This window comes from Arvicanthis niloticus, chromosome 17 (assembly GCF_011762505.2).
Source record: "Arvicanthis niloticus isolate mArvNil1 chromosome 17, mArvNil1.pat.X, whole genome shotgun sequence".
NCBI classification, from domain to species: Eukaryota; Metazoa; Chordata; class Mammalia; order Rodentia; family Muridae; genus Arvicanthis; species Arvicanthis niloticus.
In genome coordinates, this window is record NC_047674.1 from 6699659 (window position 1) to 6717939 (window position 18281).

General features: G+C 34.8%; 1 non-coding gene across 1 annotated transcript; it reads left to right on the top strand.

The window, feature by feature from the left end:
* Window positions 1-6306: 6306 nt before the first annotated feature.
* Window positions 6307-6409, top strand: LOC117722803 (U6 spliceosomal RNA). The gene has a single exon (XR_004608574.1). It is a non-coding gene; the product is annotated as a U6 spliceosomal RNA (small nuclear RNA).
* Window positions 6410-18281: the final 11872 nt, after the last annotated feature.

Below are 18281 nucleotides of genomic sequence, written 5' to 3' on the forward strand. Positions count from 1 at the left end.
GTTCACTTACTATTGCCAGTATGCACATAAGTATAGAGCCATTCACTGGAGCATGGGCAGCCTATCAGCAGCCATACTTGAAAAAAAGGACTACTGTCTTAGGTAGCTTTACATATTACCTTAACATAGTTCAGAATGATTGGATGGTACTCCATTTGGCCAGTTTCCAAATCAAATTTGTCTATGACCACATCTGTGAGAGATTATCTAGATTAACATTTCATATGAAAGAACACCTTCCACTGTGGATAGCAATGTTCTTATACATTATAAGAAATCTAGTTTAATCTGAGCCATCGGGCACGAAACCACAATGGTTTCTGCTCTGAGTTCTTGTCTTTCAGGTTCTCCCTTGAGTGAGTTTCTGATTTCCTAATTTCCATCAATGATGGATTGTGATCTGGAGCTGTAAGATGAAATAAACGATTTCCTATACAAGTTGCTTTTTGTAGTAGCATTAATCACAGCAACAAGAAGCTAACTGGAGCACTGACTCTCCTCAAAGTAAGACTCAATTGCCAGTAGCTCTTCAGGTAGGGCTGGAACTTGTGGATTTCTGTCTGTACACAGGTGAGGTCAGGTGAAATCTTAGTCAGATAAGGCTAGAGCCTTTGATTGGGCAGTGGATAAAGAAGGAAAGGCTGAATTTTTTTATAGAGGGGACAGAGAGACACAGAGACAGAGACAGCAAGACAGAGAGATGGGAGAGACAATATGGTACCTGAAGGATGAGGGGAGACCACCACTGCCAGTGCCTAGTCTGCCATAGAGTGGATTGATTTTTAATAAATACGTGACATGGGAACTTCACGAATCACTCCCACTTTCATGCTGGAAATTTTTTTGTTTTTTGTTTTTTTCTTGAAAAATTTTTTTATTAGATCTTTCATTTACACTTAAGATGCCATCCCCTTTCCCCATCCCCCCCCTTAGAAAACCCCTATCCCATGCCCCTTTTTCTTTTTGCATTTATACATTTTTTAAAAAAATGTTAATCATAGGCTTTATAAGTTTGGTATGGTTCAATCAGCGGTGTAACCCACTACCCAACCTAGATATATCTACTATCTTTGACTGGTGGAAATTCATGAACATCTGCTTCCCTGTCTCCCCCCTCTATCTCTCTTTCATCACCTAGCTTCTCCTCTCCTTCTTCTTCTCCTCTTCTTACTCCTTTTCTTCCTCTCAGTACTCCTCCCACCTTAGCTCCTTCTACACATCACCCTTCCTGTTAAAAGGAAACTTTTCTCTCAAAATACAATTAGAGCATAATTATGCCAATTTGTACCAGTGAGGTACAAGATAGTCCTAATACCCAGTCCATCCTTTTGTTGACCTACCAGCACCTCTGTCATCTCTCCTAACTAAAACATTTAGTTCTGAACCTGGCTTTAGGATGAATGTCAGCTGATGACCATACACTCAGATCTTTTCTCTCAAGGTAAATAGCTATAAGTTTTCAACCCCATCAGAAATCCAGAATGACTGAGTTGACTTTAATTGTGGGAAGCACAAAGCATAGCTTCTAAAACTTAGCCAATTTATAGAGACCTCTGAACACCTGGACACTCACTCTACTTCAAAACGTTGGAGCATCTGTTCTTCTGCCTTCTGGCCCAGGATCATCTGACAGACCTTAGTGCTGCAGAATTATTAAGGGCTGATTACTCTGTCTAGGCAGATATAATCAGTCGACTATTCTGCAAGTGTGTCCTTTTCTGGACAGTAATTTGTCTGTAGAAGGAAAGTGGCAATTCTTGCCTAGTGGCTGTCTCACCACAACTGGAGTAACTCCAAGGATGCTCAATTTCTTCTTAGAATTTAACATAGGAAGCTGTCCGGAGCAGACAGGTCTCTAATGAAAATGAACATTAATACTGAAATGTTTGTCATGTCAATTCTAAGGATTTCTGATGTTTTGAAAACCAGCTATCCATGTAAGGTAATCTGGACTGTTGCCTGTTAACTCCACTCAGCTATTTCTAAATAAAACATAGAGAACACCCTTATAATAAACTCCAAGTCATGAATTTGCTATAGTCCCTTAACTCACAGGCTGACCATCTCAAATCAGTTAAAAAAGTTGAAGAAGGACTGGGTCCAAGCTTTGTATTCCTAAGTGTGTTATACTGGTACAATGCCTATGAGAGTAACAATATTCATCTCACTCTTATATCACTAAGAAGCTCATGCCAATGAAAACCTTAAAATTTGTAAACAAAGTAAATTGGTGCCATTTAAGAATTTATATCTTCATCTTGATATTAATTATACAGATTTCTACTAATAGGTTATGGCTATGCAATAAACCCTAGCTAATCCTCTCTATTCCGACAAAACCACTACTTTTCCCTAGAGAGACAGCCCAACATTTACCACCTTAGTCCCCATGCCCAGGGAATAGGGGCGCTGACTCATCATTAGCTTCTTCAAGCTGATTATGGGCGTTGAGATATTAGAAGAGGAGTGGGGGGGAGAGCAAATTGACAGTCCTCTGATGCTGTGTCTTCGCTGCCTCCAGAAGGAATTCACGGACCTCAGAGGTTTGAGCAGGTCTGCCCTCATGCTGGAAATTTTGTTGGATTAACCCGTGTCAGGTATTGTGCATATGACCATAGTCACCATGTCCACATATTTGGCAGCCTGTCATTCCTGAAAACACTGATAGATAATACTTTTCTGTAGCTTCTTACAAGCTTTCTGTCCCTTCCATGATAATCTCTGAGCTTTGGTGAGTAGGATATGTTTTCTTGGCCTAAACACTCCTTAGTACCTTATTCTCTGGAATCTTACCAGTTTATATCTTCATGGTAATTACTATCTATTATAAAAAGACGCTTATCTGGTGATGGTTGAGAGCTGAACTAGTATGTGATAAGTATTACATTTAAGATAAGTATTTAGAATGTAATTTCATTCAGCAGAAAAATTTAGCAGGCATTCATGGAGAACCTAAAATTTTATATTGGACCTATGACACCCAGGATCAATAGCCTAGCTACAGGTTATTGGATAACAGTACTAGGTATTAATTCCATATTCTGGAGCAGGGCTTGATTCAAATTTGATACATGTTTGGTATTCATATGACTGTCAAGTTACTATTACATTAATGGACAAGCATTGGCAAGCTGGTCATTATTACACTTTAGAGGGTCCACAAATGATAATAGTTGCCCTGAGAAGGTCATGTGTTGGAGCCTTTTCTGAGCACAAAGAGTGAGGGGTTGCTTTTATACTCATACCATACAATCATTCAGAGAAATTCAGTGACTGGAAGAAAATCATAAAAGGAAAACTAAAAGTAATACTGTGCTCAGTAACTTCCCAATATTGATGAAGACCATAGGGCAGCTATATGATATTTTTAATATGATTTAAGGAAAAAATATCCTGAAATATCTGCCAAAACCAAGGCCAAACCCCTGTAAATCTCCCTTGTCTGATTCCATTACTGAAAATTTAAGATAAAAATATCTAGGAAAAAGAATTTTAACATGTCGAAGACCCTAAAGGAAAACTGTGCTTTAAAAAACATAAATGGTTTCAATTTTATATACTTAAAACATGAATTACAGGTTTCAAAAAGTACTTTCCGTTTCTATCTATAAGCATAGGAAATTTAGTTATTTAGACATCACAAAGTGTTCTCAAGAAACTGAGCAAAACCAACAAGCTTAAATAACATTGAGTAGGATTTATACTATAAAAATGAGATTTCCTGTAGTTGGGGTTGTTAAATCCAAGAGTAAGGGATAGAAGGCAGCTGTACTTTTCTTTGAAGGGGTAGAGAATTAAGGTAGCTACCCATCTGTCAGAAAAGTTTAAGGCAGGGTGAATGGATTAGCTGACCTTTCAAAATTACTTCCATCCCTGAATTTATGATGTCACCATAAACCAGCAGGCCTAGATGGAATCATGGGAAGAAAACACTAACTCTTATGTTTGCTTGTGCTATTTGTTGAATGCAAGAATAGTGAGATGTCTTGTTTTGAAGCAATCGTACCTGATGTTATAAGCTTTGAAATTCAGTAGCTTGAGCAACCATTATTTGTATCACCTTATTATTTAGAAAATTAATTGAGGTAGCAAATTCTGAGTAACCTTCATGAATTATGTGTACAAAAATTACTCTCAATACACCATGAAAGTTGTAGCCTGGCCCCTATTCTCAGGTAACACTGGTTATTTCTCTGCCAAATTGTTAGGAGCCGCTGCCACACACTTGCAGAGATGTGAATTCTGCTTTGCCTTCCCAGTCTTAAATACCAAAAGCAATCCTCTCAGTTCTGAACAGATCATATTTAATACAGAATGCCTTCTGCAAGTGTCTAACAATTATGTGCATTCCCAGAACTATACATCAATAGCTTGAACATAGTAGTTCATCTTATTTGTAACTTCTTCTCACTAATTTAACCAAATGAGATTCTAAGATTGCCAGTCATATCCCCAGAAATTGTCAGTGCAGAAACACACTAAGGACACACACACAAAGTATACTGGCTTTCTTCTGTTTTATACATGTTAATTTGTTATTTAAAAAAATCTTTATCCTAGATTGTAACCAATTTTTCTAAGTTCCACATTTATAATAATATTTTAAAAATTCTTACCTAATAGGGAAATTGAGTATATATAATTTACTCTTTATAGTCGAACTGAGCCAACTGAAAACTCATGACTTCTGAACATGTTTCTTTTATTCTCAAATATCTGAAGGGTAAAAATTATTCTCAAGATATAGACATATATCATTCATGCAGAATAATAGGCATGCCTGTGCTGTTGTTGTCTAGAATGGGCATGCTCTATTAATCAACCAGAATTCCTTCTTTCATACACTCATACACTTGCTGAATTTAAAGTGGGTTGCCCCACATCGCCATGAGTTTCAAATGTTAAAAAGCTAGTGAGAAACTCTGTGATTTGAGAACAAAAATTATTCATTGTGGCTTCTTTTATCATTTCATGTTATCAGGTGTCATAAAATTGTCTAAACCAAGCAGGAAAATTAATTAATGTAAACTGTTCAGTGATATGCATACATGCACCATACTACATTAAAATCAAATCATATAGTATGACTCTTAAAACATGCTGAATCATGCCTAGTAATAAAATTTTTAAATTTCTATTTAAAATATTATTGTTCAGACCTAGGAAAAGTTAGTTTATTTTGAGAAAATATCCAAATGTTATAATGATGAATACGTCTTAAAAGGACTTTTAAATAATCTATTATGTTTTAAATTGAAATGGAATTATACCACTCTCCTCTTTCCTTCCTTTAGCCTCTCCCACATACCCTACTCAAAGCCTTCCTTTAAATCCTCCATTCTCAAGTACTTACATTTTTTGATTATTATTATTTACACTCATATATATGTATACATATATACATATATTTATTATTATTGTTATACTCTTATATATAATTATATCTATCTATATATGTTGAGCCTGACTTTGTTGGTGTCATACATATGACTTCAAGGTGTGTCACTACTGTTTTGGTTTCACTATAGCAAACACATATGTCAAATATTTATCTATCAATTTTTTTTCAAATACTAGCTTAGAAATTTTCAAGATTAAGTTCAAGTAACCAGGAAACAATGAAAGCCACTGGAAATACTGCTAAGGTTTAAAATACTGTTCAGGATAAAATTGTAAAGCAAAACAGTGACTGTGAAAAAGCATAAATTAGCAAGACAAGGAAGTATTTCCTGAAAACAAGTGTACTCATTTCTATAACATCTATAGAATACATTGAAAGAAATGTGATAATTCCACAGCTTATTTGGAAAACTGTGTTAGACAGGGTTATCAATGCTTTCTTTTCCATAAACATTATTAATTTGGGTCCTCGGAAGGGACCGCTGAGTTTACATCTCATTAACTGATTCACACAGACTCCTTAGGGCTGGAGGTCTAATAGAAGCTTCTGTTTCACAATACTTATTAAACCAATCCCCACATCTTTAATGTAGTGTAACTTCCAATTAATTTTTTTTAAGGTCAGCCTGTCACATCGGAATCAACTGTGCTATTGTTAACACTACCAGCTTGTAAATAGCATTGTGAGCTACTCTCAAGTTCAATAATAGGTGATGAACCCTAGTTGTTTTCTCAGACATCTTATAAAATGTGTTTTGATATATTTTACCACAAAACAGATTAATAACTATAGATTATATATTTATCATATAATTTCCACATATTAGTCCATATAATACTAACTACAACTCAACTTATATTCATTATTTATTCTAATCTATACACTTAAAATTTGAAGATTCATACTTGCTTCAGCAGCATACATATTAAAATTGGAATGATACAAAGAAGATTATCATGGCCCCTGTGCAAGGATAACATGCAAATTCTCGAACTCTTCCATACTTTTCAAGAAGTCTTGTGGAGGTACTAATGGAAGGATTGAGGAACATGGGGGATAGAGATTCAACAAGAAGGTCTACTAGAAGAACAACAGAGACAGCTAACCTGGACCCTTAGTGATTTTCAGCGACTGAACCACAAACCAAACAATATACAAGAGATGGGCTAACCTGACTGTGTTGCTGCCTGTGAATTCTGTTATCCTAACTGGTCTGCCTTTTCTGACCTCATTGGGAGAAGATATGCCTAGTCCTGCAGAAACTTGAGGTACCAGATGGGTTGGTACCTTCTGTTTCTCAGAGATGAAGGGGAAGTATGGTGGAGAGAGAGGCAGTGTGAGGGGAAATTAGGAGGAGAGGAAAGGCTGCAATAGGGATGTAAAATAAATAAATAAATAAATAAATAAATAAATAAATATAATGAAATAAAATTGCAGACTCTGTTGAGACTCTTTATTGAACCTTGAAATGGAACATTCTTCTTCCTGTGAAATCTCTGAGTCGTCAGTCTAGGCTATTCCCATTGGTTTGTGTCAACCCCTAGATACCTAGAATCACTTTCTACATGGTAGCACCAGAGGCTACAAAGAGATGGAACTCAGTTGATTAACATTATCCTTCCTGCCCTCCATTGTGATTTCTCCTTTCCCATCTTCAGTCCTGTAACAACTTTCTTGAGGGGACCTTCTTCCTACCTCAGCTCAATGCACTGGAGATCCAACACTTGGTATAGATCCAGGATTCTTGTATCTCTTTCTACCTTGTTTCTTCAGATTTGTCATTGCCTTATTGCAACCTTCTTGTAAGACCCTTCTCCTATCACACCTTCAACTCCCTGAAGAAAAGATCAAGATCCCCTTTACTCCTTCCTGCACCCTCTCACATCCCATTTCCTAGGCCTTCTTTATTCCTTTCTTCTTTCTGCCACACATTAATGTTTAGATACACTCTCTAGAAGGAAATCCACACTTTCTAACAATCCAGAGAGGACAACAGAAAGAAAGGTAGAAAGGTACACAGTAACAATACAAAAAGGAGAAGAACAGATATCAACACATAACACCATATCAATCTTTTTAACTCCCAGGAACCAGTACAGACACAGAAACAGAAATTACTACTGATATATGCCTCCACCAGAACCAAATAACCCTAATGCAGAAAACAATGGATGAATACATAAGCTCGTGAAAACACAAGCAAATGATGGAATGAAATGCTGAAAACAATTCAAGATATAGAAGTAGATTTTTTTTAAAGTAGAATAAAACTGAAGTAAAACTAAAATAAAGTAAATGAAGTAAAAATAAAGTAAAATGAAGTAAAAGTGAAAAATTAGCAAGTCAAACCAAATCCTCAGAAGTAAGCTACACCAATGGTATACAAATTGTGGAAGAGAGAATTGAAGATAAGGTAGAAAAAAATGAATACTTCATTCAAAGTAAATGTTACATCTAAAAGATATCCAAGATCCAAATATCCAGGGCATCTGAAACATAATGAAGTGACCAAGTAAAGAAGAAAAAGAGGAAACCCAGATGAAAGTCACAAAAAGTATTTTAATAAAATTACAGAAGAAAGTTACCAAAGTATTGAAGGAGGACCTTCAAAAGATATAAAAATCATAGGGAATACAATACAGAAAGGACCAGAGGAGAAATTCATCATGAAACATAAAATTTAAAACACTAAACTTACAGACCAAAGAAAGACTACTAAAGCCTGCAAGGGAACTATATCAGGTAACATATAAAGAAAAATATACTAGAATAATACCTCATTTCTCAGAGTTATTGTATAAATATGAACTTCCTAGAAAGATGTTCTATGAGGTCTAAGATAGCAAGGATGCTGGCTCAGACTACAATACCCAGCAAAACTATTAAAAATAGATGAAGAAAGGTAAATGTCAATAGTGAAACTAAATTTAAGCTATATCTAGAAGGAAATTTTCAACCTGAAAGATACACCAGACCTGATAAACACAAGGAATACATACATAATCATCTCAGACTAACGTATCAAAAGTGGAGTAAAATATACCCATACCATTAAAATAAGAGTAATCGACATACACTTCTCATTGACAACTCTCAACATCAATTGTGTCAGTTCCACAATGAAATGACACAGAGTAACAATTTGGATCTGATAATAGGATCCTTTCTTCTGCTGAATCCAAAGAACACACCTTACTATCACTGATAGATGCCATATCAGAGTGAAAGTATAGAAAACAAAACTTCTAAAAATAGGCTAATCTGATAATATATCATTAAAATCTAAAGTAATCAGCAGAAAAACTTTACACAATCACCTACAAAAATTCCACAAAGAGAATATTGCAATTCTAAAAATTTATACATAAAAAATTAGAACACCCAGGTTCATAAAAGAAGCACTACTGCTGGTAAAAATCAGATATTGACCCTCACTAAATGATAGAGTAGTTGATTTCAATATCTGACTCTTGACAATAGACAGATTATTCTAACAAAACAATAGAGAAATCCTATGGTTAAATAACATCCTTAATCAAGTGTGCCTGAAAGATATTTAGAGCACATTTCACCTAAACACAAAAGAGTATAGTTTCTTCTCAGGAGCTCATGGACCTTTCTCCAAAATCAATCATATGTTTGAATGTAAAGCAATCACAACAGATAGAAGAGATTGAAATAATGCCATGCATCCTATCTGACCACTACAGACTAAAGCAGGATATTGACTAGAGTGCTTTGAATGAGAATAGGTCCCACAGGCCCATATATGTGAATACTTGGACAACAGAGAATGTCACTCTTTGAAAGGATTATGGTCTTGTTAAAGGGAATGTGTCACTGGGTGTAGGCTTTGAGGTTTCAAAAACCCAAACCAGGCCTAGTGTCTCTCTCTTTCTGCTGTGGATCTGGGTGTATAACTAACTCTCAGCTACTACTCCAGCATCATGTCTGCCTGTGTAACTCCATGCTTACCTTCATGATGTTAAGAGACTAATTTGAAACTGTAACCAAGCCCCAATTAAATGTTTTATTTTATAAAAGCTGCCATGGTCATGGCAGCTTTTCACAGCAATAGGACAGACTAATATATTAAGAGTAACAGACACCAACTGAAGATATCAAACTCATAGAAACAGAACAATAGATTGTTGAACGATATGTATGTCAAGACAGAAATTCAGAAGGAAGTTAAAAAAGAACTACTCTAAGATTTAAATATTCATTAGTCACATCATTAAGAACAGTAACCAAATGATATTTCATGTTGAGCATAATATGGGGAAAGAGGAAAAATCATCCATTGCTGGTGGAAGTGTAACGTTGTATAGCCATTAAGGAAAGCAATTTGTCAGTTCCCCAGGAAGCTGTGAATACATTTACCTTAAGATCCAGTTATAATACTCTTGAACATATACCCAAAAAATCCAAAATTATGTTACAGATAGTTGTTCAAATATGTTCATTGCTTATCTACTAATAATAGCCAAAAGTGGAAATAACGTGGTCAAACATGAAGCAATGTATACTGAAAATGGTTCATCTCTACAATGGAACTCAGCAGTTAAAACGTTCTAAATCATGAAATTAGTAGGTAAATGTTATATAACTAGAAAAACATCATCATGAGTGAGCCAATCTAGACCTACTCCAAAGATATATATGTATTCTCTTATATGTGTCTATTAGCTATTAAGCCTTTGCTAAATGCTGCAATCTAAATTACTGCGCAGGTTAGGTATAGAGTAAAAAACATGGGTGGAGTAAGACTTCTCCCAAGGTAGGGATATAATATGCATAGTTATGGATAGATAGGGAAGAATGAGAGAAGGTTTAAATCTAAATGGGAAGGTAAGAGGTGGGGTAAGGGAAGGAACGCAGAAATAGACAGAAAACATTAAGGACCATTTGTGAAGCCATATGGTAACATATTACAGTAGAATAAATATATATATTCTATATTATAAATAACAAGGTTTTAAATATTTAAATATTTTTAGGTTCAGTGTAAATACCAAAACCAAGCAATAGAACTTAGTTTTAAACAGTAAAAATGTTCTATTGAAAACTGTGTGAAGTTATAGTTTATATTTTGCTAAGGCAGACTCGGTGCTTTGCTGAAGCAAGACCCTTGGAAAGACACAAGATGCTTGGAGAAAGTATAAATCCCCTGCTATTTTCACAATGGACATTGACGACTCACTTGTGTAGCTACCCTTGCAATGCTGAGTTGGTCTTCTGTCTTCATCTTTGCTGAATTTCACTTTCTTGAGAGAGGCAGAGAAGGGATCTTCTTCTGGTGTCTTAGCTGGTCCTGATCACCACCATTGACTCCTGCTGATTTGCCAGAGGCAAGCCTGTTTATAGTGAATTGTGCCACTACTTTAATTCCTGTCTGGTATCCTGACACTACTGAACTTGAATGCTGATACCCTGACACACAGACATTAGAATCACCTCAAAGAACTACTTCTAAACAGGTTGACATCTCTTGTCCTATTTGCCATCTTTTCTCCCCTAACTTTGGGTTGTAAGCTACAAAGGGTACTGAAGCATTTGAGAACCCTTACTAAAAGTAGTTTTTGAAAAATCAAAGCTACAACTGTGTATAAGTTTCAGTGATTCCTTAGACTTATTAAGAAAATATGTATCAAAATTCCAGTCTCTCAACAACAGCCAAAAAGGACCAAATATCATTGAACCAGAAATAATGAATTCCTGGGAAATGAAGAACATATGGAATGAGACTGCAGAGGAAACACCAACCTAACACAGTTATAGAACAATTCTGAAATCCCTGTCATGCTATACCAACAAACACATATTTGGACAACTGCTAGCCAATACCTCCAATTGCCTGTCACTCTTCATAAACATTCTGTAGAACCATTTTCTACTATATCATTAAAATAACTATTAAGCATCTTGGTAATTGATGAGTAACAGCATAGAAAGAGGGGTAAAATTATTAATGGTATTTAGTTCCATCAGGTTGAGTAGAAGAAAATATATTTGATACAGTATTAATATAATGATGCAGTATTCAATGGCTATTTATGCACTTATAGATTTTATGAAGCCAAAAGAGATTCTGTTTTAGAATAAACAAATGGAATGGAATGGAATGTTTTATATAGTTAATACATTTGAGTATGTGTATTTGTATATATACATATGCACATAACATATGTATAATTTGTATATATACATATACACATATATATACATAAACAAATGAAATGGAATGTTTTATATAGTTAATACATTTGAGTATGTGTATTTGTATATATACATTGAACAGAATGGATATTTTCTAGAAAAGAGAAATATGAGAACTATGTACAAGACAGTAAATATTCAAACATGTGAGTAGAATTTGGTAGTGTTTCCCTTCAATAGGCATTTGATTATATACAGCAGATGTTGCCAGGTTAATGATCTGAAGAGAATTTGAACAGAATGTATGAAATTAGGTACAGAGAGATAATTGCACAAATCATTGTTAATTCTGTAGGCTCTAGCTAATAAGCTAAAGTGCTTAACCCTAGGAGCAATGTTAAGGAAGAACAAAGCATTCCTCAGAAAGTTAAGAATACAGCTTCAATGTAGCATTACCTTCTTTTGCATTAATATGATATGGATTTTCTAGTTGAAAATCTCACATTTCTTCAGAAACACAGATAATTTAAATACATTTTAATATCAAATATAAAATTCTCAACACATACTGGATGAATTAAGATTAGAAATTTTTTCCTAAATAATGTAAAATAAAACTGATTATAAAAAAATGACATGTAGAACTGTTATAATATGTGACACAAATGAATATATGATTGTGATTAATGAAACATAAAGAAAATTACTGACTCAGAGAAGCTCAGTTGGAGATAATCTGAACGACTCTTCCCTGGAGACCAGCTTACATCAGACCTTGAGCTACGCAGCAAGCTTCCAAAGGAAGGAAACAACCAACATCCTACACAACTATGAAGCCTATGAATTTCAGTGACCAGCACCAAGGCACAAAATTTTAAAGGTATAGTAGTGGCATGCATACATTGGTGCTTAAGACGTGCTCAACAGGAAGGATATCATGTCTGGTAGTAGAAACCTAATCAACTACCCAGGGCTAATAATGTCTTTTATACAGGAGTAGAAACAGCTACAACCACTTTAGTATACCAGCACAATCCCTAACTACTATCTAAAATTGTTAATACACAGAGTGTTTTCTCTTCACCAATAAAACTTCTCTTTACAATCAGTAGAGACCATTTATTATTCAAGACAGGATTTCTCTGTGTAGCCATGGCTGTCCTGGAACTCACTCTGTAGACCAGGCTGGCTCCGAAATCAGAAATCTGCCTGCCTCTGCCTCCCAAGTGCTGGGATTAATGGCATGTGCCACCACTGCCAGGCTAAGTAGAGACCATTTCAGAAATCCTCAGCCAATCAAAAGCACAAATATCAAACCCAATCCCAATGGATGTATCTACAATGCAACTCTTGTACTTTAGGCCAGGGATCATTGTGGAAGACAAAGAAGGAATATTTTAAAAGCTAGTGGATCATAGATTTGTTGATGATATTGTGTCTCATAGTAATGGCAGAGTATCCGTGATATCTCTGCAACATGACTGCTTAAGTGTAAGATCAATGACAAAAAAAATTAAGCATGTTTAAGTGGATAATAAAATGTCCTAGAGGCATCATCATTACACAAAGAATTACAGATAACTAAGGAATGCTGAGATCAGAAATAGGCTTCCTCAGAAATTAGCACATTAATTGGTTATCTAGTAACAGAAAGTAAGCCCTGAAAAATAACATTACAGTTAAAATACAGCCCTGAAAGTAACATTATACAGATTGAGCATGTTGTGTTGTTGTATTAAAATCGTGTCTGAGTGTGTGCATAATAACAATTAATGAGAAAAGAATCTATGAATTTTAAAAAGTTCAGGGGCAGAGGGTAAAAGTGAGGGTTTGGAGAGAGCAAAGAAAAGGGAGAAATGATATAATTATACAGGTAAATAAAAATAAATAATAAAACACAGATGTTCAAATTATAGAAAGCATTATAATAGAAATGAGAAATATAAATCAAGCAATAATTTAATCACAATTAAAAATAAATAAAGCAGAACTAATGTTTTTATCAAGGGAAATTTGAAACATTTTAAAAATCCAGCTATGCTTTTATAAACCTTTAAGAATTACCCAGAAAAAAAAAATCCTACTATATACTTCATAGTAAAATAATAGGAAGCCTACAAATGAGAAAATATTGTAGTCATCTGTGCCTTTCTGAAAGGCAACAAAATGACTAAAAAGTTGAATTTCAGCAGAAAGAAAAAAGGAACGGGACAAAGAATGTAGGAAGTTATCTGGTACTGGACTGAAGAGAATAGCTGCCAATCAGACAGCTTCGTCTGACAAAAGCCAGTTGAGAATCTGAATCAAGGGAAGGAAACTCTCAAGCTGAGCATAATTGTTCATACCTGTAATTCTAACTCAGGTGTGTAGAGGTGCATTCTGGGCCTCCCTGGGCTAGAGTGAGGACGAGGTCAGTCTGAGTCATGCTGGGAGAAATACCAAGGAACTGCAAATTACTGGAGATGTGGGATTTTATTTTCCATATGTAAGACAAGGCACAAAAAATAAAACAAAAAAAATAAACTTTGGAAAAAAAAAACTTGAATTCCAACTACAAAGGGAAACAAATTTGAAAGAATTTGTAGTAATATGCCTTGAGTTTACTTTTTATTCCTGAAGCTGAATACAAATGTTATACAAGCATGATAATATTTAAAATCACCAAATTTTAAAGCATGTGTTCAACTGATCAATCAAGAATGAGAAAAATCCCTAGTATGTTTGCAGAATGACATTATTATAGCTTTAGGAAAAGGCAAAGCTGAAAAACACAGTACTCAAATGCATTATGAGAGAAATGGACAAGTGAGGTAACTTTAGACTGTCTGATAAGATGAATCGTAAAATACATATAGACAACACTATAGAAATGTTAAAAATACTCATTTACAAATAAGGAAACCAGTGAAAAATTCATAGCAGAGACTATTTCAATTCACAGCAAATGAGTAATATATTTCATGCTTTAATACATTTTCCCTAAATTTCAAAGCTTGAATGATATAAAAATCACTAAAAATAAGGTAAAATAAACAAATTTTTATACGAATAAATGATTTTATGTTAGGCTTTCAAGAAAAATTAATAAACTGTATAAGAGCCAAAATATGCATACGAATGGCCCACAGTCCACTGTTTACTATGAAATATTGAGTGTTAAAATTGTGAAATCAGCCTTGGTGGTCCTCATTAGAGTAACAAAAATGTATGCACACTATAGAGTTTTATTTAGTCACAATGGGAAATGAAATCTCATAAGATAAAAATACAATTTGAAAATTGGAATTTCCCAGTTAAGCCATAATAAAATCAAAACTCAAAAAATGTGCTATTCACATGCTTCGATTAGAAAAGAATATATCACAGGAATGGTAAAGAGAAGCTGTTAGTAATTTGGAAGGGCAAGAGGAGTTGAAGATAGCTGGGCTCAATATCACTAAAGCAGATTGTATATAATTATGAAAACTAATGTTCATGATTTTATAGAATGAACATTTATGAATTTGTAGGGAACAAGTGAAGTCCTGAATGAATGTGTACACTTGACACTGGTATGGCATGTTAACAACCAATGGTTCAGTCCCACTGGAATGTCAAAGCCTTGCCCAGGGAAGGCACAGAGTAATGACAAAACTTTGCTCTGGTCTAAGTGCGAATGCTGACAGTGTGTGAGGAAGATATCTATGAGCTTTCCTCCTCCAGATATTTACAGCCTAAAGCCTGCTCCCTGCAGAGATTGCTCCAATTGAGAATACCTAAACCTGTTTCCTTGTTTAGCTTTATGCAATAATCTGGCTTCTCTGGTTGACTATGCATAATAAACATGGTGAGTTTCTAGGGTACTACACTTTCTCTTTCCAAATGGCCAGACCACTCCACCCCAGCTTCTCTAAAATCCTTGTTTTGTCCTTTCTTCATTTCCTTTCCAAAACAAGTCAGGTTTCTGAGATCGATGCCATGAAAGCAATAATCTTTAATCTAACAAAGTATTAATCCTTTGTTTAAATAAGTATTTAGAATATTAACAAATTATTAAAAATAACAAGATTCTATTTTTCAAAATAATACAGAAAGGGAGAATTATTAGGAAATAATAATTTTAAATTATTGTTTCCTACTTGAAAAAAATTTAGGCAATAGAATGAAGAACAAATGCCTTTATAGAGTTCCAATTTACTACAAACAATAATTTCATTCTTCTTTATGAACAAATCTCCTACATATACATATATGTACATATATGCACAAAATAAACACACATATACACATACACACATGTACATACACACACATAAACTGATTTGTTTCAACAGGACTAAGAATGTTATAAAAATATCTTAAATGAAAATGGGCAGTGAGAGTTCTCAGGGTCAGAAAACAGTTGGGACTTATTCTCTGTTGTCCTAAGTTGTACTCCAGCACTCTTTGAAGCCTCTGGACATGACAAAAAGTTCTGGAAGTAATCACACAATGCCAGCACTTGGTAGTCTGGTAGTTTATTTACCTGAACTGATTATAGCATATATCACATATTCTTTACCATTCAGTATTGATAGATCCCAAGGCTGATTCTCTGAATTTCTCTTATAAATATAGCAGCTGTAAACAAAGGTGTGTATGCACACATTTGTGTTCTCTCTCTCTCTCTCTCTCTCTCTCTCTCTCTCTCTCTCTCTCTCTCTCTCTCTCTCTCTCTCTCTCTCTCTCTCTCTCTCTCTGTGGTGTATTGACCTAAATTTGCTTGGATGGTATACCCTATTGTTTAAGATTAAAATTTTCCTCCTTTCTCAAAACAAACAAACAAGTCCAACATAACACAAAAATTATAAATTACAGTTCCTGTTGGTCAACCACTTTGATCATGGAGTGTACTCAGAAGTATGATTGATGGATCCAGTGTTACACCAATAGAGAAAACTAAGTTTCCTCTTCTACAGTAACTTTGAATTGCACATAGCTTCTCAGCCAAGTATGCTATTTTTTGCACACTTCTCTTATTACATTCTTGGATTTTGTTTGGCCTAATCTTTATCTTGTGCACACTGCTATGATCTCTGTGAATTCATGTGTGCATATGCCCCACCATGTCTGTTTGCTTGAAGTTGTTCACAAGCTATGGTTCACACAGTCTTTCCCACAGAAATAATTAACAATCAGACATGGATGAGAAGGAAATTCAATTTAGTTTTATTCGCACTTTCTTAATGGAAAACAATGACATTTATTTTGTTTACTACTGGTTTCTACTGTATATTTTGAGAATTTCATTTCATTGGTTCATTTACTGATTTGGATTTTTGTATTTTGAATGATTACTTTTATGAGTTCTTTATATATTCTGTAAGTTAATCCACCATCAGATAAACTGTTACAAAGTATTTTCTCACATTCTAATGTGCTATTCATTCTTTTTTCCCCTTGGATGAGCATAAGCTTTATTATGACATGCAGTTATGTTAATTAATTTTAATTTTCATCTTCAAATTACCCACAAAGAAATATAATGAAAATATGACTTAGCTTAGAATATTTATAAACTAATTTTTCTTTATAAAATTAACTAAGACATAAATATATTTTTAAAACAGTGCACAGTAATTTTGGCTAAAATAAAAAGCTCAAGAAACACATGCAGACCCAGACACACACATGACTGTACACACAGGAATTCCATTTTAAAGAAAAATGGATGCCATAATATAGACCCAAAGGACATGTAAGATTAAAAACTCTGCCCTGATAAAATATTATGAGACATTGACTCTCCAAAGATGCCATTGAGGTTTTTAGTTAGAAACATATGGGGCCTTCCCCTAAGAGTGTTTTGTTTCTCTATGAAAATCTATGTTGGTAAAAAATAATTTTCATTTGGGAATAGATATCAATAGAGTATAGCTTCTAGGATAGAGAGGAGGTCTTTTGTCCACTACTCCTCTCAGTGCTGGGATCACATCTGGACCAGAATGGTTCAGGCCCTGTGAATGCCGTTACAGTCTCTGAGTTTATTTATATGTGCATCAGTCCTGTTATATCTGAAATATTTCATTTCCTTGATGTCTTCCCATTCCACTGGCTCTTACAATATCTCTATCTCCTTATCTGCAAAGTTTACTGAGTCCTGAGGGAATGGATTTAATGAAGATATCCCATTTAGTACTGAGGGTTCCAAGGTCTCAATCTATTCAAAATGTAAATATATGGGTCTCTGTATTTGTTCCAATCTAGTGCAGGAGAATGCTTCTCTGATGATGACTGAACAAGATACTGATCAATGAGTGTATCGGAATAGCATTAAGAATCATTTTATTGCTACATTTCTACAGAACAGTAGTATTTGGTTTTCACATGGGTCCCTGACCTGTCTAGTTCTAGGTTCTTAGCCAGCTAAGCACTGTCAGACATGAGTTCCATCTCATGGAGTAGACTTGAAATCCAATCAGAGAGAAGTTGGTTACTCCCACCAGCTTTGTCTCACCATCTCAAGAGCCCATCATGCAGGTAAGTCATCATTACACATCCAAGAGTTTGGAGCTGGGGTAGTGTTTATCTATTTTTCTCTACTAGCATGCAGAACATATTCTTGAACCATAAACTACTAATCAATAGTAGTGAATTCTCCATTTAATTACTAGCTTAGAATCTCCATGTTCAATGAATTGTGTAGGAGTCGTCTTCAGTGTTGGGGGCCGACTTTTAGCAGAAAGCGGCTATCAGCTTTGCA